The following is a 27,424-nucleotide window of genomic DNA, read 5'->3' as shown; positions in this document are numbered from 1 at the left end:
ATAATGTGTTTTGATCATATTCAGTTTCCTTTCCTATGCCTCTCACTTTTTCTGATTTTCCCTCTCCTTTTCCCATCTACCCTTCTGCTCACATTATACCTTTTTAAGGGAATTTTGGTGTTGGTGCATAGAGAACTGGAGCAGATACTTACCATATGCCCTCCTTACTCTCTAGTCATAATTTCTCTGGTTTGTGTGTGTATGTATGTTGGGATTCAGGCATGGTGAGCATGTGCTGGCCTGCTGAATTACATGAAGTCTCTCCCTTAGTGTACTGTTTTGCATTAGTTAGGTATAATAGTTGTAGCTGAAGATCCAGTATTTAGTTGTTGTTACCAAGTTAAGTTCATAGCATTTGTTAGAATGGACCTTGTCCAGTACTGTGGGTGGTGATGTGCTCAGTGCAACATGCCCACTATTGTGGCACTATGATGAGCAGTTTCACTTGCTGTACACCCACGTTCTTCATCTGTGCATACCCATGACCTCCAGCAACCAGTGTGTTTGTACTCTACTGTTTGCTTCTTCCAGGTTGTCATTATTGCATGAAGCCGTTCACAGTGGCCCTTATGACTCAGTACTGTGCACGTATGACACTTCTGTGTTTGTCGTTGGTTGGTTGTTTTTATTTTGCATGATATTCTATTTCATGAGGGCTCCACAATTTGTCCATCCATCTTGGTCTCTTCAAAGTTCTGTCAAGGAAGACTGCGGAGACTGTATGCATTTGTGCACAGGTGTTTTGTATGAATTCGCATTTCACAATCATCTTAGTACAAGTTTCACAGCATGATCGCTGAGTCATAGGGTTAGTCCATGTTTCATTTTGTAGAAGACTGCTGAACTTCTCACTGGTGGATATACTGAGTCACATGAATGTCCACAGTGCACCAGCTCCCTACATTACATCCTCAGCGGCATGTTACTGTCATCACTGGCTTTTTGGATTTCAGTCATAAAGGTTTGGAATGGGCCTCCTTTCTGTTTTAACTAGTGATTCCATAAAAACACATAGCACTGTCTTCATGTTTTAATTTGCTCTTTGTCTTCTTTCATGAGATGTTTGCTTAGGTCTTTTGCCCATTTTGTAACGGTAGTGTTCCTTTTTATTATTTTGTTCTGTAGAGTGTAGTTTGTCTTTTAATTCTCTTAACAGTGTCTTTTGCAGAAAGATTTTTATTGATTTTAGTAAATTCCAACTTAGCACTTTTTTTTCCTTTTCTTTTCACTTTTTTTTTTTTTTGAAGGATCATGCTTTTGGTGGTATTCCTGAAAAATCATTACTGAACCCAAGGACACCCAGATTTTCTATATAATATTATCTCTTAAAATTTGGTTTCATATATAGGGTTGTTATGCATTTGAGTTGATTCTTTTTGTGAATGACATTAAGGTCTGTGTATTGATCCATTTTATTGTGTGTCGCTGACTAGTTCTAACACTGTTGAAATTACTACCATTTTTCTATTGAGTTATCTTCATTTTCCTTTCAGAGATTAATTGACTGTGTGTGGATGATTATGGATTCCTGTCTGTTTATCTATTGTTTTTTTTCACATATCACATTGACTTGATTACTATGGCTTTATAGTTAGCCTTAAAACTGGATTATCTTCCCACTCTGTGTCTTTCACCTTGTTGTTGGTATTTTGTTGACTATTATATGTCTTTTTATTTTCCATAGAACTTTTAAAATCAACTTGTCATTATTTACTAGTATCTGTGTAAGGGTTACAGCTCTGAAGGGAAAGGTATCCTGGCAGCCAGAAGCCAAGGAATACCTACAGCTCAGAAAGAAAAGGTATCCTGGTAGTCAGAGGCCAAGAAATACCTACAGCTCTGAAGGGAAAAGCATCCTTGTAGTCACAGGCCAAGGAATCTCTACAGCTTAGAAGGGAAAGGTATCCTGGTAGTAAAGCATCCTTGCAGTCACAGGCCAAGGAATCTCTACAGCTTAGAAGGGAAAGGTATCATGGCAGTGGGAAGCCCAGGATTGCCTACAACTGGAAAAGAAAAGGTATCCCAACAGAGGTGTTACAGTTCTGGCCCAGTGGGGGTGCAATTTCCCCAGCAAAGTGTTAGAGTCCTTCATTTAACCGCTCTGCTTTAGCCAGGAGGGTTTCCCAGTGAGGTTGTTACAGGTCTGCTCCACTCTGCTCTGGAGAACCGGTACAGCTCTGCCCAGCTTTCTCAGAGTGTAACGATTCTGCTCCAGCAAGGGAAAGTTTACCCAGCCAAAGTGTTACAGTTCTGCGCTGTTCCTGGTCTGCTCCACTCTGGCACGAGTCCTTATAGCTCTGCTCTGCTAAGGGGGTTCCCCCCACCACAGAAATGTAGTACTTCTCCTCTGTCTGCTCCAGTGAAAGATGTCACATCTCTGCATCGCTCTGCTCTGGCAAAAGGAAGTCCTTACCACAAACCTCACTCAAGAGATTTATTAGGAAGAAGGAATCGAATCCAGGAGAGTGGCTGTCTCTGCCAGTGGAGAAAGGGCTGCCCCAAACTGAACAGGTACAGGGCTTATGCAGGGTTTCTTTGGGGCAGAGCTTTCCAAGGTGGAGATTTTCAGGGATTGGTAGGATTTCAGCTCCTGAGCTTGGGACAAGCTTAGAGATTGGTTGGATTTGTATTCAGGAATGGGTAGATTTTGTGCTCTGGGACTGGTTGGTTTTCATGCTCAGGGATTGGTTGGATTTCAATTCCTGAGTTAGTTAGGGGCAGGGTGTGTTTCTTTGGCTCTGGTCTCAGGGCCGGGGTGTTCTTTCACTGGCCTTTTTTACCCTACCTCTTGCTAGGAATTTAGTGAGATTGTATTAAACCTATAAACCAAAGAGGGGAAAATATGTATCTTAATTATATTGATTCTGTCAATAAATGTGAAATGTTTTACAATTCATTTATATTTTATTTATTTATAATTCCTTTGATATTTTTCATGAGAGTCTTGTATCATAGATCTTATACATATCTTTTAGGTTTATACCTAAGCATTTCCTTTTGGTCCAAATATAATGGTATTAAGTTTCATTTAAATATTTATGCTTACGAGTGTGATGTGCTCGCTTTTGTGTGTGCCTTAGGTATGCACATGGGTATGGAGGCAAGAAGTTGATGTCTTTGTCTTCCTTGATTGCTCTCCACTGAGGCAGTGTCTCTCACTGAAATTAGAGCTTGCTGATTCTGATAGTTTAGCTAGCCAGCTTGCCCCAGGAAGCCTGTTCCACTTCCCAGCACTGGAATTACAGGCTGGTCTCCATGTGATGAGGTTTTATGTGGATGGTGAGGATTCTAACTTCAGTTCTCATGCTCACATGTTAGCAAGAACTTAATCCATTTAGTTACTTCTGCAGCCCCTACTTAAAGAATGTTTATTCTTTGACAGTTTCATGTATATATATATATATGTGTGTGTGTGTGTGTGTGTGTGTGTGTGTGTATAATATATATGTGTGTGTATATATATAATATATGTGTATATACATATATATGTGTGTATGTATATATAATATATATGTGTGCGTATATATATGTATGTATATATAATATATATATGTGTGTATGTATATATATAATATATATGTGTGTATGTATATATATATATATATGTGTGTGTGTGTGTGTGTGTGTATTGCTAATACCTACTTTAAGCTCCTTCTTCCACTCCTTTGCATACCTCTCCCTAACACATCCCTCTCCCACTGTCATTTTTCTTTTTTCATTTCTGTCATTGGTGATGCCTACTGTAATAGGGACAGATTTTGTTGGATCTTGTGCAGGTAACTGTCCCTGGGGTGAGTTCATAAGACAGCATCTCACAGCATTGCATCACATCCTCTGGCTCTTATATTTTGTTCCGAATCCTCTCCCATGATGTTCACCAAGCCTTGGGGTTGGGGACTTGGCGTAGATGTCCTGTTAAGGGCAGACTACTCAACAGTCAATTATTATCAATATCTTCACCAGGAATGAGTCTTTGAATTGACCACTACCCACTGCAGAAGAAATTTCTCTGCCTAATGTTTAGAGGAGCAGAAAAAACAAATCCATAAATACAAGCATAAGTATTTCAGAGGCAGTTTGACCACAGTCCATGTAGTAAAACAATAGTAGCTGGTTCGCCCGCATCCTGGGCCATGGGCTTTTGACCGGGTTTGTGTGCCAGGCATGAATTTCTTCCTGTGCAGCAGGCCTCAAATGAAACCAGAAAACTGTTGGCTGCTCCCACAGTCTTCAGGCCACTGTCACATCAGTGTGCACTGCTGCTGGCACCTGTCTGCCAGGTCACTATTAGAACATTCAGAGTTGACGGCTGGGGAATATCGTCAATGACTTTTCTTTCCTACTAGCGTGATAGCACCATAAGACAGCATGAAAACCAGTCAGCAGAGAGGAGGGTTTCAGGTCAGTTTCTTCTTGATTTCTCTATGTCCTGTGACTGAAATATGTTATGTCTTCAGCAGTGATATTTCACCATGTGATTATGATGGGCAACCCAAACCAGTGGTAACGTGGTTTTTTTGTTTTTTTCAAGACAGGGTTTCTCTGTGTAGCTTTGCGCCTTTCCTGGATCTTGCTCTGTAGACCAGGCTGGCCTTGAACTCACAAAGATCCGCCTGCCTCTGCCTCCGGAGTATTGGGATTATAGGCGTGCACCACCACCGCTCGGCGTGTTGTTTTGAGTTTCTTTAGGGATCCCCTGTCCAATAACTTGTAGGGAGGTATTTCATTTTCGGCACAGAGATTTTCATTTAATAACCCATATCTTCTGGGGGAAGCATTGTCCACCCATGCAGGGAATCTGTGTTCAAACTCCTTTAAATTTTTGTTTTTTAATTAGCTTAAAAACTAGTGGGTGCCATTAATGTTTCTCATTCATTCTTAGTCTTGGTTAACCCATCCCTACTTTTCTCCCCATTTCTCTTGCACCCTTTCTGATTTTCATAGCATGTGTGCTTCACTATCCCTTCACCCCTTAATGCTCATCCTCATCTCATGAGCCCTTTCAGGCTTCCTAACTTCCACAGTTGCTCCACATTAAACACACAAATTTAAAAATTCAAAGCGAAGATTCCCATATGAGAGAGCACAATGCAGTGCTTGTCTTTCTGGGCTAGGGTTGATATTTTCAAGTTCCACTCCTTTTCCTGAAAACTTCATTTTTCTTATAGCTGACTAAAATTCTCTTGTGCATATGCACCGCATTTTCACTATCTGTTTATCAGTTGGTGAACATCTAGGATGATTCAATTTCCTAGCTATTGTGAATAGAGCAGCCATGTGCAGAGATGAACAAGTGTCTCTCTAGTAGGATTTGGAGTCCTCTGGGTGTACACCCAGGAGTGGTATAGCTGAATCACATGGTAATAAAAGTTTAAAACAACTGTTTTAAAAAATAAAACTATTTTTAGCTTTTCAAGACAGTTCCACCCTGGTTTCTGTAAGTTTTAAATTTCAGATCCCATTTGTTCAATAGTGGCATTAATAACGTAATTGGCCTTTATATATTCATCTCTATTCTACACATTTGCCAAAATCTTCCAGTATCATGTTGTATGAGAGTGGTGGGTGGCAATATCCTCATCTTCATCTCTAGGAAGGAAGTGTCTATTTTTCACCATAAGTGTGATGTGCTGTAGGTTCTCGAAGGATACTTTTCATTATTTTTAGTGAGTTATTGTCTATTTTTAGCTCACTAAACTGATTTATGATGAGTGGGTATTGACTCTTGTCAAATGCTTGCTTTGCATCTCTTGTTAATGACCACATGTTGATCACCTGCTGATGTGAAAAACTGCATTGATTTTTGAATGTTAAATCTGCTCCTTTTACCTGGAATAAGTCTCACATGTTGTGGTGTATGAGTCATTTGACACATATTGTTAGGTTTTCCTTTTGTTGAAGGTTTTTATGTCAATGTTCATTAGAGATATTGGTTGTATGTTTCCTTATGGCTCTGCTTCTTCCTCCGGATCATTGGTACATTGGTCCATGAGGGAGGAGGGTGCAGAAGCCGGAAACAGGGTGGATATGATTGAGATAGCCCTCTGGGAGATGACTTTTGTGATGCAGCTCAACTTTATTCCAGAGTATAGGGAATATATAGGATTGGGAAGCCCAGGGACAAACTCTAATTTGCATTAAGTGGCATGCTCCTGTCATAAGGTTTTGTATGTGGCAGCAGGGTCCTATAACAAAGCTCCTAGTACAAGACTTAGTTACTATATGTGTGGCAGGGGGAAGACTTCTAGCAGGAAACTGTGACAAGGGTCATGTTAAGGATAAATCAGGCATCCAGGCATAGAGACAGCTTTCAGATAAGGTCATCTTCCGGGCCCAGAGACATTCTTCAGACAAGAGTAAGTAGAGAGCAGGAAGTCTCGCTGTGGGGGAGGGAGTCCTGTTGTCAAGCTTAGAGAAGGCTGCCAGGCTATGGTAGACTGTGACCTCTAACCAGCAGAGCCTCCCAATATTTCCTTTTTGATAATATGATAATAATGTTGACTTTATGAATGAGTTAGGAAGTAGTCACAATACTTTTCTTTCCAGAAGGATTGTAGAGAATTGTATTATATCCTCCTTAGATGTTTAGTAGACTTTACCAGTGAACCAAGTAGACTGGTACATTGTGATTTGAGAGGTTATTGATTATTGATTCAACTATTTCAGGAGACAGAAGTTAATTTTGATATCAAAATTTGATTGTATCTCTGAAGGAATTCCTCTTTGTTTATTCAACTTATCAAATATTAGATTCATTCCTCATGTTCTTTTGTTATATTTGTGATGTGCATAGGTTTACGATTGGTGCTCTCTCTTACATTTCTGCTATTTGTAACTTCCGTCTTTCCAGCCCCTGAGAGTGTTAGCCTGGCTAGAGAATCATCAGTGTCCCTCAGAGAACCAACTTTATTTCTTGTGTTCATTGTTTTCCTTTTCACTGACAGCCGTTTGAATATAATAATAGTAGTTTTTGTTGGGCTTGCTGTAGATGTGTCTTGCTATCCTCTCTCCAGCTGCCTCTAGGCTCCTTTTCTGCTGTGTGCAGTCAGTGTTATCAGTTCCTGCCATCACCCGCTGCTCATCTGCTCACTGTATACTACACATTTTAAGTTGGCTTTTCAGTTTAATTTAGTTCTCTATTTTTTTGTTCCTTCTCAAAGCTTCTTTTATTGTATAGTCTTTCAAAGGGTACACTGAGCATCTTAGATACTAAAGTTTGAGATTAAGAAAGCTCCCAAGTCTGAAACTTTCAAGCATCAACATGATACCTGGCCTGTGGCTACTACTGACCTGTTTTCTATCTTAGTGGACTTACCTTTCCCAAGAATCCTTCCCCCTGGCCCACACGCATGTGTGCGTGTGTGTGTGTGTGTGTGTGTGTGTGTGTGTGTGTGTGTGTGTGCATGTGCACGTGCGCCTGTGTGCCTATGTGTGTGTGTGTGTGTGTGTGTGTGTGTGTGTGTGTGTGTGTGTATGCATGCATGCACATGTGTGTGCCTGGCCTTCTTTCCTTTGGTGTAAACATTTAGCAATTCATTCATTCATGTTAATGTACATAGCAATGGTTTCCCCTTCTGTTGTTGGGTATTAGTCTATTTTATAGCTTCTTCATGATTTTAGTTTTTTTCCATATTTTTCTATTATGCACAAAACTTATTAATATGTATGTATTTGTGTTGGTAACTGGATCAGTAAAATGAGTGAAAGTGCTGTTATTGTTCATATGGTATGTGATGTTTAGTTTTTTCAGTTGGTTCATTCCGTACCATTTTATAGTCCTAATATTAACATAAAATGTTCCAATCTTGCTACTTATATGGATTCCTGGTCTTTTATCTTTTTTTGTGGGGGGAGGCATAATTTCATTTCATTGTTTTCAAGGTCTGATCATTTATTAGTTGCTTAAAGACTTAGTTTGACTGAATTCAGACTTAAAAGTAGAATTTATCAGCAAGGACAGACTACATCTCTTGATAATCTGTTTCTGACATTTTTGTTTGGTTTCCTTCATCCTTTTGGTCAAAATTTTAGCATATTTTGCAGCCTTCTTGGTTTTCTTAGTGCATTCAGAGCCATACATTGGTGTTTGTATTGCAGGATACATAGAGTAACATAACTCTGAATCTTGGGCACTTTAGTCCTGGGCTTCTTACCTTCTTTGTTTAAGGGCTTTCTGATAACACTTTGGTGGACATCCTCTTCTTTAGCGAGATGGAAAAGCTCCTGGATTCTGCTAGTCCTTTTTGGCCCCATCCACTGAAGCACAGTATTATCTGTCAGTCTATGAATATCCCTCTCTTTCTTTTCCACAATGGCCAAATAAAGAAAACTCAGATGGGCACCCATAATGTATCTCCAACCAGACTTGGGGTCCCTTTCTCTAGTTCTTCTTGGTCAAGAATGCCCCTTACTCAAAAGCAGATGCACTCCGCCATGTGTTTCAAGATACCTTACTTCATGGGAAAACCTTGTTTATTGTTCCCAGCACTTTCAGACAACACAACCCTTCCACTCCTCACCCAGAGCACCAGCAACTCCTCCTGTGGCCAGGTGTTTCCCATAAAAAAATAGGAGGCTTGAGTTCATCATCCATGTCAATGTGTTTTTGATAGCCAGTGGCCAGGAAGGAGATACATAGCTTCATCTTGAAAGAACTGACCACCTAGGAGGTGTCATGCAAAAGATCTGGTGATAATTTTAAAATTATGTAAGAACCGCAAGAATAGTGTTGTTTCCCAAGCTCCTTTTCCACTTAGGTTAATATCTTAATGAGTCATGAAACATTTGCATTTATGAAAGGTTGGAGCTTAATCTGTATAGAAATCTGTTAACTAACGCTAGAACTTATTTAGAGTCTTTCAGTTTTGCTGCTAACATCCATCATATGTGCCAGGACCCAGTTGTTACACATACTTGTCACATGTCTACGGGCTTCTCCAGTTGGAGACTGTCCTCCAATCTTTCCTGTCTTTGGGGACCTTGAAACCAATCCATTGTATTGGAGAACTTGTAGTTTGGATTTGTGTGAAGCTTGTATCAAAGTTGGATTAAAGTTATGTATGGTTAGGATGGTTGAAGAGCTAATGTGTCTCAGTGTGTCATGTCAAGGTTATACAATAATAACCTGTGTCACCAGTTTTGATTACTTGGTTATGTGGTACCTGTCAGAGCTCTCTTGTGTAAAATTATTATCTTTAACTTTGAAAGTTTCTAAATACCTATTGGCTGAATGTATTAGTTCTTTCTCTGTATTGATTTGTTTTCTTTTTCTACATGTTTATCTGCAATACCAGCACACAGCATATGGTCTTCTTGGACTTTCACAGTGAGTTTTAAAATCAAGTTGTGTAGAATCTCCAGCCTAGTTCCTGCTGAGCAAAAGTGTTTTGCTTCTTTAATGCATTTTGCATCTCTATATATTTTCAAATCAGTTTGTCAGTTTCTGCAAAAGTCTTGCTGGGACTCAGGTCCTCATCCTTGCTCAGCTAGTATTCTTATCTATGGAGTCACCTCTTCAGCCCTGTTTTTAGTTTTTTTTATCTTTTTTTTTTTTTTTGAGGGGTGCTTTTGCTGTGTAGTCTAGGCTAGCCTTGGATTCTTCCTAGTCAGATTAAGGTTAGCCTTGTACTCTCTGTGCTCCCATGTCAGCTTTCCAAGTGCTGGAGTTACAGGGGTGTGCCTCAACATCTGGCTTATTAATCCAGGGTTGGTTTTTTGTTTGTTTGTTTGTTTTTTTGGTTTTTCGAGACAGGGTTTCTCTATGTAGCTTTGCGCCTTTCCTGGAACTCACTCGGTAGCCCAGGCTGGCCTCGAACTCACAGAGATCCGCCTGCCTCTGCCTCCCAAGTGCTGGGATTAAAGGCGTACGCCACCACCGCCCGGCCAAATCCAGGGGGTTTTAAGGCATGCTGTGGCAGGAAGTAGGGGTAAGAACACCCTAATAAAAGAAGATGCTACTTCCTTCATCATTTAGGAAGTCACAGGGGATGTAAAGGTTTTGTGCCAGCTGCTAGAGAAGACCAAGTGGGTAGGTTTTGTTTGTTTGTTTGTTTTATCACAACATAATGGCATTTCAAAATCGTGTTTAGGAGCCTTTTGAAAACTGAGGATGGTGGTATATTTTCTTGGAAAAGTAGCATTTTAGGTACATTTTTTTCAGTGCTGGAAATTCAACTCAGGGCCTCACACATGCTAAGCTTGTGCTCTACCACTGAAATGCGTTCCCAACTCTCCTGTTTATTTTTCTTAGACTTGATACAGTACTACAATTCTGGAGTGTGCTGGGTCTTTGTGATCAGCTTAACCTGAACTTCATAGGAGTTCTTCATGGTGCAGTCTAATCCTGTCCCTTTTCAGAAGGTGCAGTTGTTCACACTTCTGATGCCAAGTCTACCAAGGCCACCCTTCTTTGGCAGAATGTGACTTTTATCCTGGTTTTAGTCTTTTTGTGTTTTCAGAAGAGACATTTAGCCACTCCCAATGTTGACAAATAAGCTACCAAGAGAAAAAGAAAGACAGAGAAAAAAAAAAAAAGCCAATGCCAGTGATCTTTTTTTTGCTCATTCTGCAAGCAGTGTTGAACCTATCCTGGTGTGTTTTACCATCTTCTAGTCATGTCTGGGGCCTTTAAGAGATGATTTTAATATTTTGTTCATCTTTTTCGTTACCTGTATTGTATGTTCACCATCGCCAGAAGTGGACACCCTTTATAATTCCTTACCCTAACCTCTGCTTCATTGAAATTTGAGCATATAACATATAAATTATATTTTTATTTAAATAATTTAACATAGTAAGTATATTTCTCCATATTACTTCAAGACATGAGTTTTCAAGTAAGTTGAATAATACTTCTTGATATTTTTGTTGCATAATTTCTCTGAACTATTTCCTAACTAGTTGATACTTCCTGTTCTTACTTTTATTTTTCATTTTTATTTGATACATAATGATAGTTCTGGAGTCAAAATTATTTACAGGTGCTCTACTGTATATATTTATGAGTGTAAATTTGATCATTCTTGGTATCTTACATACTTGCTGTAACAAAATCAAGTTTTGATTAGATGATAAATAGAAACTTTTACATCATGGGCAACACTTGGCTTTAAGTTAAAACTGGGAACAGACTCTTGTGTGACTGTATAGTTTCATATCTAGCAAGAATAAAACATATCTCCAATGGGTTTTAGGAAGACCTTATACGTTTCAAATGGGTCCAAGCCATTCTTGCTGTCATATCTTATTAGCTTAGTTCTTTTCTTCATAAGGAAAGCCTGCATTTGTAACATTTTTTAAAAAAGAATATGACACCATGAAAATGGATATTGCAATTGGTGTCTTAAAATTGTGTCTGAGTTCCTGAAAAGGACTCTGAAAGTCACTCAGTGAGCAGTCAGTCAGAATAGACAGTGGCCGCCTGTTTGCCCAGCTTGTCATCACTTCTGACTCTCAGGAGAACATCAAGCTAGTTTGGTTTTCTTTTTGAAACATGTTTTACTGGTTTCTTTGCTGAATAACAGTAAAGCACTTAAAAATCACACTTATAGACAGGCAGTCCAAACTGGAAATTTCATGACTTCATTTTGATTGACCTTTACAGCCTCCCCTTTAATTTTGTATGAGATACTTGTACCAGCAGTCTTTTATATTCGTTTATAAACCAGACCTTATTTATAAAGCCTGGTGTTGTAAATGGCCCCATTGTCCTTTGGCTGTTCTTTTCTCTATGTACTTTTTACATGGAGTGGGTACTGGAGATACATTCTCCATGTTCTCTGGTACTTTTTCTAGCTGTCTGCTATTGTTCATCAAATTTCAACTGTAGTGGAAAATTTGGATCATCTATTTTATTCACTTTGGGCATTCTGCTAGGCTTTTCATCGGTTGACTAAATTGCAAAGATGGTATTAGACTTTTCTATGGCTACTTAAATATTTGGGGGTAGTAGAAATTTGATCTCTTTGTCATGACATTCTTCTCTCCAAGTCTGTGTTTTCTGTGGGTGAGTTGGTGGGAGAAACCTTCAGTGTTAATGGAAACTATGGATATAACAAGGAAGTGTTGGATTTTGATGGACTTTTTGGACACTTGCTCTGTGTCAGTTAGTGCTAGGCACTCTCACAAGTGTGAAATCATGAAACGAGCGAGGGATACTATATTTTATTTATTTATTTGTTTATTTATTTATTTATTTTTGGTTTTTCGAGACAGGGTTTCTCTGTGTAGCTTTGCACTTTTCCTGGAACTCCCTTGGTAGCCCAGGCTGGCCTCGAACTCACAGAGATCCGCCTGCCTCTGCCTCCCGAGTGCTGGGATTAAAGGCGTGCGCCACCACCGCCTGGCGATACTATATTTTTTTAAAAAACAAAAGTATATAGCCCAGTCTGACCTTGCGGAAGTGATTCTCCTGCCTCTGCTTTTCAAGCATTGTGATTACAGGTGTGTGCTACTACACTTGGTTTTGGACCTTTGAATCTTTGATAGAAACTTTGAATGTGGTCAAAGCTGAGCTTTGGAATTCCTATTTTTCATAGTGCCTTCCTTCCTTCCTTCCTTCCTCCCTCCCTCCCTCCCTCCCTCCCTCCCTTCCTTCCTTCCTTCCTTCCTTCCTTCCTTCCTTCCTTCCTTCCTTCTTCCTCCCTCCCTCCCTCCCTCTTTTCCTCCCTCACTCTTTCTTTCTTTCACATGCAGACTGCAGTTTCCCCTCTCCTCCTCCAAGTCCCTCCCCACTCCCTCTGTCCCACTCTCCCCACAATCCACTCTTCCTCTGACAGTATTTTCTTTTTAACTTGAGCTGTTCTAGGAGCTGGGAGTCGAGCCCATCTTTGCTGTTCCTATTGTTTTCTCATTGGAATTTCTATTCTGTGCAAATCAGATCTCTTTATAACCTTTCTCTAGACATTGTGTGTTAGAATGTATATATAAGTTTTGTATTTTCAATACTTTTCTACTCACATGTACAAACTATAATGTTATCCACAATGCTTTGTTATCAGTAGCCTATACAGTGGAAGACTGAACCATAATTACAAGTTTTTTTCCTCATGAGAGACCTTTTCTCTATCAGAAGTTGCCTTATATGCATTTGAATTCCCTGACATGAACCATTCAAAACAGGAATTATTCACTTTGGCTCTTAGCTTTAGACTTTTGTCTCCATCATCATGGGGATGATGTGGAGGAGCAGAGATTTTTCACACCATGATATCTAGGAGGCAGAAAAGAAAGTACAGGAAGAGACTGGGGGCATTTGGCATCCAAGAATATGCCTCAGTGGCTTAGGTCCTCCAGCTAGGCCCCAGTTCTTTTTTTCTCACCTCCATCTGTAATGAATTGATCCAGACATAAATCCACTGATTAGGGCAGAGCTCCTGGGATCTAATTCTTTTTGGAAATACCATCAGATACACCCCTCAAAGTGTGCTCTACTAGTCTTTTAGCCACTTTTTAATTCAGAGTGTCAGTGAAGATTACTCAACCCAAGTAATGACTGGATCATCTTCATGTGCCTGTTTGGAGAAGTTTCTGTGCGAGCCTTCTGTTCATTTGTATTGGTTTCTGCTGTTGGGTCACAGGTTTTCTTAGATTCTGGTTGCTGATCCCTGGGAGATGCATGGATTACAGGCATGATCCCCACTCCCTGCATTACCTTTTTATTCCATTAGTGTTTTCTTTGATGTTTAGTGACTAATATTACGGTGGATAGTGAGCACCTTTCTTAATATACAAAGAAAAGTGCCAAAGCATTATGTTAATGTTTTTCTTCTGACTGATGGACATCCTTTGGAATCCACAAATCCTTACAAAAGTGGCCTTAGATATGACACAAATAACACACTTTTGTGTGTAGTCCACGAAAGTAGGTTTTTGTGATCATCTTGCAACATTTTTTTTCTCTTTTGATCACTATTCTTTTTTCCCATCTCTTTTGCTTGAGCATGATATTGGAGTTGTCAAAGGAAGCTAGTGTCTGGATGAAGTGCTGTGAGAGCTGGGAACTCCTGGCTGAAACCTCTAGCAGCTCAGCAGTCCTTTTTGTGGTGGTATTTGGAGTCTTTGTAGACTGATTTTTTTTTTCTTTCTTTGAACATCACCTAGCCTTTAGGCTTCAGATCCAGAACAGGCCGACAATTCATTTCAATCTGTTCTCACTTTAGCGCTTGTTTCTTTGAAGGAATGAGGGGATCGATATGAGATTGATCATTCATCAGTAAGATCCAATGCATCAGGAACAAAGGTTAGAAGTGAAAAAGAAAACATAGGACTCACAGAGTACTCTGTATAGGGTTCTGTTCTAGGCGAGTCTGGATCCTTAATCTGTGAGACTTTCAGAAGCTTTGTGGAACCAGTTATGGGAGCAACAAATTGGGGACACCTTTACCTGCCCTCAGTGAGGGTTGCCTCACGGATGGGTTGGGCTTTGTGAGTGTCAATTTATTTCTTTACAAGGTTAGAAAAGTGCCGGGATGAGAAGTTAGAGGTGTTGGATTATGTCTGGATCTGTAGCTCTGGTTGCTGATAAAGCCAGAGTGAGAGATGAGGTCTAGAGGGTCTGCAGCAGTGTCGTATGTATGCATTATGCTTGCTGCTTGTACTGACACGGTGCTCGAGGTCTGAAGGAGTGCAGCAGTAGGTGAGCCAGTGACGGGCATCTGAGCATTGCTGGGTCTCGTGTAGACAGTGACTGCCGTTTTCAGAGGAGAGCAACTGGGGCGTTTGCTTTTGTTTCTGTTCAAGGTCTTTCATGTGCACCCTCTTGTTCAGTTTTGCTGGCACTCCTAGGTAGATTTGATTGTTAGTTTTTACTAGATGAGACTATTGCGGACAGGCAAAGCAAACCCAGCTAGGCAATATAATTATTAAATTTCAAACTCTGGACTTAAAGACTTCTTACTCCACAAAATTTGAAAAACACCAAAACCCTTGTACTTGCATTCATTATTTGGCCTTTGCGCAGTAATTACAAGCGGTTCTTCAAGTTTCTAAGCTTAAAGCTCCTCCTTCCAATTAGTTTCCGATTCTAAGGGTCATTTGTGTATACCTCAATTTACCACTAGAGGTCAGTGTCGTATTGATAAAAAAGACACTTGCTTTTTGAGTCTTAAGATTTTGAACTCTGACCAAGCATGGCAAACACGTCTCTCTAGCAAGCCCTACTCCTCTCCCTAATTCCCTTTGCCTTGTAAAAATCATTAGATTACTGTGGATCTTTGCATATAATTTGCCCACATAAGCTCATGTGGCATAGTGTCTTAAGATGTGTGGTCCTTTTTTTTTAAAAAAAAAAAAAAAAACAAAACAGAACAATAATTTAATTTAATTTTACATATCAGCCACGGATTCCCCTGTATTCCCTCCTCCCGCCGCCCCCCCTCGACCTCCCCCCAGCCCAGCCCCCATTTCCATCTCCTACAGGGCAAGGACTCCCCTGGGGATTCAGCTCAGCCTAATAGATTCAGTCCAGGCAGGTCCAGTCCCCTCCACCCTTCACCCAGGCTGAGCCAAGCGTCCCTGCAGGCTCATGCACTGAGGACAGGTTCCAGTCCCACTACCTGGGTGCCTCCCAAACAGTTCAAGATAATCACCTGTCTCACTTATCCAGAGGGCCTGATCCAGTTGGGGGCTCCTCAGCTATTGGTTCATAGTTCATGTGTTTCCACTAGTTTGGCTATTTGTCCTTGTGCTTTTTCCAATCATGGTCTCAACAGTTCTCGCTTATACAATCCCTCCTCGGGGTCCCGGAGCTCCACCTGGGGCCTGGCTGTGGAGAGTCCATTGAGAGCATTTAAATGATATGTGTGTGTGTGTGTGTGTGTATTTATATGTGTGTAAACATGTAAAATAACAAAAAAGCTCATGAATATGAGAGTGTTAAGTTTATATGAGGGAAGTCAGAGAGTGAAAATAATAGAATAAAGTTATGTAAATGTATTTTTAATGTTTGAATATGCTAAAAAAATTAAATAAACTTTCCCTTAGTTGTGTCAAAAAAAAAAAAGATTTTGAACTCTGAATCTTACTGCTAGGTATCTTGGGAGCTGGGACTTGCATTCCATAACAAGCTTTTAATTAATAGTGTGCATAGGATGCTTCATAGGCACTCTGACAGTTGACAGTGTTAATGGTGATTTCTTAAGTTCACCATTCACATTAGGTAACATTTGCTTACAGCCCCCTAATGATTTCTAGTAGGTTATCCTTTAGTTTTAGGGACCAGATCACTTTCTCACATACACTCCATTTATCATCTGCTGTACTCCTGTAGTAAACTTTGTATCTCAATTTACCCTGTGTGTGTTAAGTGTCTGGCTGGGGACTCCTCTAGTGGTGAAGCATTTCTTTTCAAATTGAAAAGCATTGTTTAGTATTTTCATCTGAATATCCAGCAGGTTTATGGTGCTCAACTTAGTGCTTCTTCATTTAGTCTATAATTTACATGGTCTCGTTGCTCGGGGGAGCTCCACTCTATAGCCATCAAGGCCAGAATACATTGAGTTGTTCTGATTTCGTTTTCTCTCTATCATGTTCAGCAGGCAAGTCAGCAAATCAGTGATCTCCTGTGTGTGGTGCTCCCTCACTTCAGTTCTCAACGTTGTTATTTGGGGTCTTACAGTGATCTGTGTTGCTTTCCCTGCTTCTAGTCTAGGTCTCCCAGTGGACCAGCTTCTGTCCCTAGCCCATTTGTTTGGATTGTAAAGCTGACCTTGCAATTCTCTGTTCATACTCCATTGTTTCTCCTTTGCCTCCTTAGCACCAAAATTTGCTTCACCCAGCATCCAAGTAGACAGTCAAAACATGTTTGAGTGAAAGTGGTAACACAAAGTACCATTTTAATCATATATAAGGAGCACTGCTTTCTTTTCTTCCCTCTCTTCTTTCTTCCCCTCTCCCTCCCTCCTTCCTTTCTGTTTTTTTCTTTTCTTTTATTTCTTTCTTTTTTTTTAAATTTTTTTTCTGGAGTCTGGACTTGTACTCCTTGCTCTTCCCTCCTAATTGACACACACATTGCTTGGGGTGGTGTTGGAGGTGATGGGTCCCACTATGTTGAACTCAAAGTGGTATCAAAAATACAATATACAATATAGGAAGCTGGAGACGTGCTGAGCATGAGAGCAAACAGGAGGTGAGGAATCCTCAAGGAAGAATGATGTGAAATGATAAAGGAAATGAAAATTATCCACTGAAAGAATGAACAGGAAGGAAGACACACTGGTGTGGTTGCCTGCTCTGTACCCCTTTCCTGGTAGCCCAGGCTAATCCCCAGAAATTAGTTAGTTGGTGCCGCAGCAGCTCTGGATATAAATGTTCTTGGTAAAGCTGCTTAGCACATCAGGAAAGAACTCTGGAAGGTTCCGAGTGGAATTTTTCATAAAGTCGAACACCACACTTTCCCATTGATCTGTGTTGTATTTATAGGTGTGTATTTTATCTTCACCACCTTCTTCCCGTCTCATATGTTCTAAAGAAGGAGCTTTGAATGGACATCTGTAATTACAATATCTGACAATTTATGTGATGATTTCACATGACTTGATGTTTCGATCTGTGCTGGTGTCTGCATGGCAGGTTGTCTGTGATAGAACCTTACAGATGTGGAGAAGCTGTGATTGCTTAGGTCACGAGCACTGGGGTTCCGGGGCTTTAGAATGTAACACAAAACACTGTGACTTCTAGTCAAGGGCTCAGGACTTTAACATGCTGACTGGCCTGGACTGGCTTGTATTCCCTTAAATTGGTACGAAAACCATATGTCAACAACAGGAACAACAGAACCCAAAACAAAACTATACAAACAAACATTTTTAAAAAGAAGTACAGAGAACCTAAAGTTACTTCCCTAGGTACCTTTTCAATTTGTATGGTCTCAGGATTAGACGCCAGTATCTCATGTGGCAACTCTGGATTGCTCCTGCTAAACTGGCAGTGTTTGATTGTGAAAGAACACTAATTTGCTTGGGATTTGATGTCAAGACCTACTTATGGACAGCTTTGGCTTTGGTGTTCTGAATGAAGGTGGAGAAAGAAGGGAGCAAGCTGTCACTCTGTAACGGGAGCTCTGCTCTTTCCAACAGGAGAGCATGGGAGTACCCCATTCCCTTGGCCTCCTGAGTCCTGGGTGTGTGGTCTGCAGTAGCCACAGTTCAGGAGGCTGTCTCACCGAGAAGTGTAGAAAGAACACTGTACTGTGCTTGAGATCACGAGTGCTTGTCTTTTGTATAGACCTAAATTGTTTGCAAGTGCCTGCTCTAGCTCGGTTTGTTAGTAAAGCCATGGATTCGATGTAAGTGAACCCAAATGTCAACAGAAAATAAAAGACCCCAGTGAAAAGCTAAGGGAATGGGCTGAGCCAAAAATCTAGAAGAAATTTTCAGGCAGAAAATACAGACACAAAAAGTTGAAAGCAAAATCTTGGTAAAAGGTACAGTACAAAATGGGGTTGAAAATCCTGGTAAAAACGCTGGATGAAAAGGTTGGTCTAAAAGCTTGCATCAAAAAATCAAGCAAAATGTCTGGCCACTGAGGCCACCTCAAAAATCCTGGCAAACAAACAGGATTAAAAAATATGGGCAAAAACAAGGGGCAAAATTTGGACAGAAAAAAAATCAGGTGAAAAGTACAGGCACAAAATTCTAGGGGAAAAACCCAGCACAAAATCAAATAAAAATGCCAGGTGGACAGGCTCTCCAAATAGGTCATGCCCACAACCCGGGAGGAAATTTCAGGGGAAAACTGGGCAGAAAAAGTAGAGACCAAAGTCTAGGGGAAAAGAATGGTACAAAGGTCTGGTGAAAAACACTGGTAAAAATGCCAGGTGAAAATGCTGGGCAAAAAGGCTGAGACAAAAATCCACAAGAATCACTCAGAGGAAAAACAAGGGAACAAAATACCAGAGCAAAGTCTACTCAAAGAGCCCAGAAGAAAGCCTGGGTGGAAAGTAAAACAACCAGATTAAAAGTGAGCAAAAAGGTTAGGCCGAAAATTTAGTTGAAAAAGTAAATGAGAAATACAAGCAGAAAAAGGCCTGAGGAAATCCAGTCCAAAGTCCTGCTCAAAGCCTGGTGCAGTATCCTGGTGAAAACGTGGGAGAAAAGCTTGGGCGAGAAAGGTCAGGCCAAAAATCCAGGCCCAAATTCCCAGTGAACAGCAGTTTGGAAAGTTTTCCTCATTCATCTCTGAAGTTGCTTCAGAAGAAGAGAAGATGATCAATTCCTGTGTAAAGAGGGTTTTGAAAAAACAGAGTGAAAATTGTTGTCCTTTTACAGTCACAGCATCTTGTTAAAGCAATGCATCACAGGGAACGTAACAAGGGAGGGGATGTTAGGGTAAGAAAGCAGGGCACACGTGTTGATGGGTTAGAGTTAAGATTGTTATAACAAGAAAGGAATGGGGGAGCAGAGGATGAGTGTCTGCAATATTAATAGGACACAGGGCCAGTTTCAGAAAACACACAAGTGACTAAAACATTGTATTTACAAAAAAAAAAAAATGTACCATATTTGCCAATGTACTTCCACTATAGAGAAAACATAAATCCATTTACAATGTGTTGGAAAGGTTTTCTCATACATATCTGAAGTTGCTTGCATCAAACAACAGTTCTCACATTGAGTAATGTGAGTCTTTAAAAACAGAATGAAATCGGTAGTGCTTTTAGAAGAGCAAGAACTCTGTTGTAACAATGCACCCTACGGAGAAGTACTGAGGAGGGTGGTGACTATTTACAAGACAGCACATAACAAGAAGGTTACTCTTCTTGCCCTGCTTAATGACAAAGATTTAGAGTTAATGTTAAGGGTGGGGTCAGAGCAAGAAGGAAATATGGTAAAAATATTAAAAGTTCTGTAAGTTTAGCAGCACACCAGAGTCACAGTAAGAAAACAAAAGCACAAATGACTAAAACATTGCACAGTGGTGCATTTATCAAAAGAAATGTATTTCTATTACAGCAAAGATAAAACCCCGTTTACAAAGGTAAAGTTTGGAAAGATGTTTCAAGCATCATGGAACTTACATGCATCAGAAGAACAGATGTTTCATTCCTAAGTAAAGTGGGTTTTTAGAAGACAGTTAAAACAGAATTTTAAGACCATAAAAATGGATAAAAGCAATGCACCCAAGGGAAGTGGTGATTTGGTATAAGAAGCAGGGCACATGACTTGGTTATTGTAGCCCTGCACAAGGACACTTGGGTTAGAGTCATGATTAACATTAAAACAAGAAGGGGATGGGAGGCAGTGTGCTGGTATCTGTTACCTTAGTAGTCCACAGTACCACCGTTAGAAAACACATGCCAAGATGACTGAACAATCACACAATGGTGTATTGGCCAAAACCAAGGTGATTCCACCGTAGCCAAAACTAAATCCCAACTACAGCAACATGGACGGGTTTACTCTTACATCTCTGAAGTTGTTTGCATCAGCAGAGCAGAGCATGCATGGCTGGGTAAAGTGAGTTTTTAAAAAACCGATTGAAACAGTAGTATGTTTACAACAGCAAGAATTCTGTTGTGACAATGCGCTCACACAGAAGTACATAAGGGAATGGTGATTACTCACCAGAAAGCACAGCCCATAACTAATACAATAGCAATATAGGTGCACTGCATAACGACATTAGGGTTAGGGTGAACGTTATGGTTAGGGTTGGAGTAAGAAAGGCATATGAGGGGAGAGTATGAGTATCTGTAACTTTAGCAGCACACTTACCTCTTAGAAACCAGAGCAGTTAAGCAAAGGTACTCATTTAGAAGACTGTTCTACTTGACCAGTTCTCTCCCATTATCATCACTGGTCAATATTATACTGAGGGTGGTAAGCCAAACCCAGACACACAAATGCCTAGTATCTCTCTCTCATATGCAGATATTAACTTCAAATGTTTAGATTTCTGTGTTTAATTTATTAACCTCTCCCCCAAAGCTCAAAGTTCCTTTCTTGCTTCCTGGCCTCTGAAGACACTCATTCAGTAATTTAAAACGACTCTAGATTGACAGCTTAATGGTACCTTATTTCCTGGGACCTCCTCCTGATATATACATTCTTTTCTCCTCCCTTAAACTCCTATTCATGAATCTATAGTCAACTATCTAAAACTGACTCTCTGTGGTCTGTGAATTTCATTATTCAGATTCACGAGACAAGAACCTACCATGGTCATCTCTTTTTGTTTTTAACAATTGTATTCATGCATTCAATGTATTGTGATGATACTCACACTCCACTACCGTCTCTTATCCCTCTCCCTGCTGACCAGTTAGTCTCTCTTCTATGTTCATGTCCTTCTTCTATGTGTGCGGGTCTTATGTATGTGGCCATAGCTGCTTTATGTTCATGATGGCAAAAGCAGTGTCATATCCAAAAGGACATAGTTCAGAGCACTCCTCCCTATCCTCCAGATCTTGGCTCTTGCATACTTTCTGTCCCCTTGGACTTGGAAAAGGCGATAGAGATAGCCAGTTTAGGGCTCAGCACTCAACAGTTGCTTATCAACACTCTGACCTTTTATGAGTCTCTGTATTACCATCACCCACAGGAGCTTCTTTCTAACCAAGACTAAAATCAGCACAGATATAAACCTAGTATTCAGAAGGCAATTTCTCTTTAAATCTATTTAGCAAAACATTAGTGGTAAATTTCCCCCAAGGATTACAGTACCAATCAGAAAGCAGTCATTTACAACCACCCCTCCAACAGTTGTGCGATTATTGCAGCAGTGAGCATACCTTGCCTTCCAGGTCAGTACTCTAGCACACACAGTCTACCACTGAAGAAGACCGTTGGTGACTTAATATCTAGAAAATACAAAGAATACAAAAAATTGAATAAAAAATTAAAACTAAAGCAAATGAATGAATGAATGAAAAAATTGGGTTAAGGTTCTGAGACAGAGTTCTCAGAAATGAAATAAAAATGACTGATAAACATTTTTAAAGTATTCAACATAATCAGCTTTCATGTAAGTGTAAATTAAAAATACTTTGAGACTCCATCCCTATCATTCAGATTGATATCAAGAAAGCATATAACAGCAAATATTGAAGATAATATAGAGAGAGGGGAACACACTTAGTACTGGTGGGTATGTAAACTGGTGTAGCCATTGTGGAAATCTATGTGGCTGTTTCTCAAAAAGAGAAAACCACTGCATGCCTGAATTATCTCCCAAAGTCTCTGTAGTGTATGACAGGTATGTTGTGACCCTACTCACAATAACTAGGAAATAGAATCAGCCTAGATGTCCATCAACTAACAAATTGATAGTGGAAATGTGAACATAGAAGAGGTAGCAGTTGGGAAGAACAAAGGGTCAACAGGAAGAGGGATAAGAGAGGGTAGTAGAGTGTGAGTATCATGACGATACATCAAATACACGAGTACAATTGTTAAAAATAGAAAGAGATGATGATGGAAGACTGGTGAAACCGTCCTCTTTCCAGTTAGTTGTAGAGACCTTCATGACGGAGTCAAGGAAATTTAAATCAAATTTATAAGTTTGCTTATTAAATAACACTAAATATTCTCTTCTGAGTTAAGGGAGTTGGTAACGCTAAATGACAATGGAAATTGCGTTACATGAGAGGGACATGGAACGCAATTCTAATGGACAATTTGAAGTCCTGGTGGGACATAAAATTAAATTTGATTCTGATTGATTAACTTCTGAGTCCTTCTTACTCAATGTGTAAGTTACATTTGTGAAGTTTTTACAATATATTTCTTGCTATATATCACAATGCTCATTGTTTTAGATAAGCCTTATTGAGGTATAATTCACATATATTCTAATCCCCACTTATATTGTACAGTTAGATGGATTTAGTATTTTGATGTTCTTGCACAGCTGTACAACCCATCCTACAGCCTATTTTCTGGCTGATGTTTAATAATGATTCATTCCTCATTTCTTCACAATGTAGATCATTGTTTCTTAATCATCTCTTCTGGCACTTCTGGACAGATGGTAATTTTTTCTGTTCTTTCATTGGAGGATGTTTGGGACATACCTGGCCTCATGACATCAGCGATATTCCCAGCTACAAAAACAAAGAATATGCTGACACATCACTAAAGTTACTCAAAGTATGAAATCATCCCTTGTAAGGAAACCACTGAGAAGGATGAATTTCATCTCCACTTCAGCCCCTACCATTCTTGTTTTCTATCTATGGTGTGTATTAGACCCTGCCCAACATATGTAAGAACTGCACCTTGTACAGCACATAACATGGCTGGCTTCTTTGGAACTTGTGCTCTCCTGGAATCCCTCTTGGAGAGACTTAAACCACCCCAGAAAACAGTCTGGTCCTTTGCCCTAATAAGTTGTGAGGGCAACAACTCCTGGCTGCTGGCTCCTGCTTCTATAGCATCCATGAGCCGGGATGTGTACTGCTGTTTTCCAACCAAGAATCAGATACTCATCTGCTAGATAGCCTTTATGATAGGAGATTCACATCTGTTCTCTATTGGCTCCATCATAGGCCAACTCTTTTGAGAACATGAAAAGCCCTTACTGAGTCCCATTGAGATTCAGTTTGAGTCTCTTCAAAGGTCCGTTCATTATATAGCCTTCCCTTCATCTCCACTTTTGGTCTTTTATACTATGAATGAAAATTCTTGAAGAGAAGCAAAAATTGACTAAAAATGTAGTGATGTGGAAAGGTTGGGATGTTGTAGGACCAGAGCTAATTATGTTATTTTGTGCTAACTTCAGCACCCTGAATAGCAATTGCTATCCCTTGCTCAACTCTGTGTCAGGACTAACATCCTGTGACTAATAGGTAAAGACCTTTTGAAATCTATTAATTTAGCAGACCTCTAGCTTCCACCAGCCCCAAAGTGAAGACTGTCATCAGATAGCATCTGAGGCCTATAGAAAAGCTTCTCTCAACTTGCTGTAACCACCTCTCCGATGTCTCCATCAATGTATTTTACATGTGCCTTGATTTATGTTTTTTTTTTTTTGTTTTGTGAAAGTATGAAACTGCTTTCATGTTGGCACATGGACTTTGTATCAAACTAAATCTTTGTTCCTGGGCCACGGTCACTCAAAATGACTTCAGAACAAATTCTCTCTTATTCCCTTAAAGTGAGAGCTAAGGTTTTTTTCGGTTGTTGTTTTTGTTTTGTTTTTCATCGACAATACCACATTCAGAAATGCATTATCAGAAAATCACTTTGATATCTCTAAGAACAATTTTTGTGTGGTTCACTCTGGTAATCTGATATTTAAACACTCCAGGGTGTTCTGTTTTATCTTCCTGTGGGTCTTGATCTGGTTATTTTTCCTCTTTAATTCCCAATTAAAGAATTAAAGGCAGGAAAAAAATCTCAAATGCAGCAGGGAAAACCTCAGACACAGCAGATAGAATCAGCTAGCAAAGAACGGCTTTTTAACTGACTGTGAACAATCAACTGAGATAACTCACTACCTTCGGACCTGCCTCTGCTTGCAAATGGAGGAGATGGCAGGCACATGCTACCACACTAGCCCAGAAGAACGATTTTTGAATTACATGCTTTCGCCTCTTCTTCAGTCCCAACAACAGCACTCAGACAGACTGGAGAGTCTAGCATCCACTGTCTCCTTTCTAGGATCTCAGTGGCACTTTGTGGCTCTTCCTTGGGCAGATTCTGTATCTTCTAAAGGACTTCTGCAGTTCCAACAACAGGCTAGGTGCACTTCCTCCACAGTTCTGGTGACTGATGATCCCTTCGCATTTTTGTCCTAGATTCAGAGGTGTTAGGTGCTGTCTGAAGTTACTAATCCTGAATTGCCCCCTACCCAACTCCCACCCCCCCCCAAAAAAAAACAAGCAAGCATCACATTGATCACCATGCAGCAATGATTGGAATCATAATACAAATAGTAACTTGAAACTGTGATCACATATTCAGAAGACTTTTTTCCCCCCAGTTTAGATAAGTATCAATTGTTTAGACAATAATTTGCATTCTTGGATTCTCTAAAGCTCTAAGTTTTTAGTGTAAGTGTTCATTGATAAAATAAACTCTGTATCCAAACTTGACTACATGATATATAGGATATCATATATAGGATTTTTTTTTTTTTTCAAAAATAGCTTGGGAAATTGCTGAGATTTCTGTAAGTTTAAATACTTTAAAATTTGTTTAAATTTAAAATGGCTGTTAAGAATTATGTCCCTGATACACATAGATCACCCTGGGAAGGGGAAATAGATGAGATCTCCTGGGTAAACTGGGGGTGGTAGAGGGGAGGGGATGGAGGATGGTGACATGAGGGATCCCAATGATCAAGTTGGGGGAGGGATGAAGAGGGAGAGCAACAAAAGAGATATCTGGATAGAGGGGGCCATTGTGGGGTAAAGGAGAAACCTGGTGCTAGGGAAACTCCCAGGAACCCACAAGGATGACCCCAGCTAAGACTCCTAGCAATAGTGGAGAGGGTGCCTGAACTGCCCTTCCCTGTAATCACATTGGTGACTACCCTAATTGTCTTCATAGAACCTTCATCCAACAACTGGTGGAAACAGATGCAGAGATCCACATCCAAGCACTGGGCTGAGCTCTGGGAGTTCTGCTGAAGAGAGGGGATTATATGAGTTAAGGGGAGTCAAGATCATGAAAGGGAAACCCACAGAGACAGATAACCCAAGCTCGGGGGAGGTCACAGACTCTAAACTGATAGCCAGGGAGCCTGTATAGGACTGGACTAGGCCCCCTGCATGTGAGTGACAATTGGGTAGCTTGCTTTGTTTGTGGGGCCCTTAGCAATGTGACCAGGATCTGTCCCTGGTGCATGAGCTGGCTCTTTGGAACCCATTCCCTATGGTGGGATGCCTCACTCACCCTTGATGCAGTGGGGAGAAGCTTGGTCCTGCCTCCACTCGATATGCCATGCTTTGTTGATTCCCATGGGAGGTCTTACCCTTTCTGATGAGTGGATGTGTGTGTGGGTGTATAAAGGAGGTGGAGGAAGGAACGGGAGGAGAAGAGGGAGGGGAAACTGTGGTTGGTATGTAAAATAAATTTTAAAAAATTAGTAAAAAAGAATTATGTCCCACAATAAACTAGTAGGAACCAACATCTGTGACCCTATATTCATTCCAGTCCAGTTTCTGACACCTTACAAAGGTGCGCATTATGTTTGATGAATAAAACAGTTTAATCAAGAAAGTACCATAACTGTGATAGATTGCCAGTTACATAGTGCAAAACTTACCATATTCCTGCAATTCCCATAGCTCTAGTTTTCCTTGTTTGGAAACTCAAATTGCACCATCTATTACTTAAACTTTTAAATCCTAGAAAAGCTCCTCCCACCCTAAAACATTCCCCAGAGGTGGCAGCTTGGTCTCACCTCCCCTGGCAATCAAGGCAGATCTTACTTATTGCCTTAGCTGCTGCAGCCAGGTAGCTACTGCTGGCCTCAACTACTGTGCTCCAGAGTCCCCTGCAGAGATATCCCACCAGCCTTTATTACTCTTGTTGACACAGCTTGGCCAGCTCCAGTGGGAAGGTGCCTCTTGTTAGGGAGTTCCCATGGGGACTTCAGGCTTTAATTTACCTTCAAATATTTAGTGAGCTGAGCAATAACCTCCCTTGAATGCAGACCTTTTTATCAGGTCTGATCACCTCCTCTGGGTAAGTCTCTGGGTCGAATTGCATATCCTTCTCATCAGAGCACTTGGATTCTCATCACCAAACAATCTAGATGGACTCTGCTAACGTTAACTCTGAAAACATTGGTTTCCTAAAGCTTTTGTCAGCAATCCTGTTGATCTCTCTCTTTTGACCAGTTGTAATCTGATGTACTACAAATAACATACCATTGTTTTTCTTCTGTTATAGCTTATGCAAGCTTCTGAAAGACAAACAAATCTACAATGGTATAAAATACCTTTGGAAATATTTAAAGGACTCACAGAACAATTTATGTGGTATATACTTAGATAAATGCTGTTTCGAAAGATAATTTGGACTTGCCTAAGAGAATGGGAGTGAATTTTCATAACTGGTCTCCAGAACTAACTGAAAGGGCAAGACTGAGTAAACACGTGCCAGAGTCGGTCTGAGTAAACAAAGCCAGAAAGTGGATGAAAGGCTACTGCTGAATCAACAGAGAACAGCTGTCACATTCGTCCCCCAAACTGTGCCCAGATACTTTGGCTATTTCCGAAATGTGACAGTAAATGATTTTTATGAAGAGAACAACTGTGTGTTATTTTATTGCTTGTTTGTTTACCTTTTAGACAGATTCTGACTGTGTAACCCAGCCTGTCCTCAAATTTAGAATCCTCCTTTCTTGGCCTCCTGCAGTCATTTAAGTCCTGAAATAAGCTGTTTTAGTTTGATATTACAAAATAAAGTTCCACGCAGTCTTGCACAGGGTCTAGCACAGAGCTGACCCCTTACCAATACTTATAAGATGAACTAATTAT

General features: G+C 40.2%; 1 long non-coding RNA gene across 1 annotated transcript in view; it reads left to right on the top strand.

Moving 5' to 3' along the window:
- LOC121827520 (uncharacterized) overlaps window positions 1-27,197 on the top strand; it is a 29,983-nt gene extending 2,786 nt beyond the window's left edge. The window contains exon 2 of the long non-coding RNA XR_006069820.2: window positions 26,835-27,197. This is a non-coding gene — a long non-coding RNA (uncharacterized LOC121827520). The remainder of the gene's footprint in view (window positions 1-26,834) is intronic.
- Window positions 27,198-27,424: the final 227 nt, after the last annotated feature.

This window comes from Peromyscus maniculatus, chromosome 2 (genome assembly GCF_049852395.1).
Source record: "Peromyscus maniculatus bairdii isolate BWxNUB_F1_BW_parent chromosome 2, HU_Pman_BW_mat_3.1, whole genome shotgun sequence".
NCBI lineage: Eukaryota > Metazoa > Chordata > Mammalia > Rodentia > Cricetidae > Peromyscus > Peromyscus maniculatus.
The sequence above is the reverse complement of the archived record's forward strand: the minus strand, read 5'-3'. Positions and strand labels throughout refer to the sequence as shown.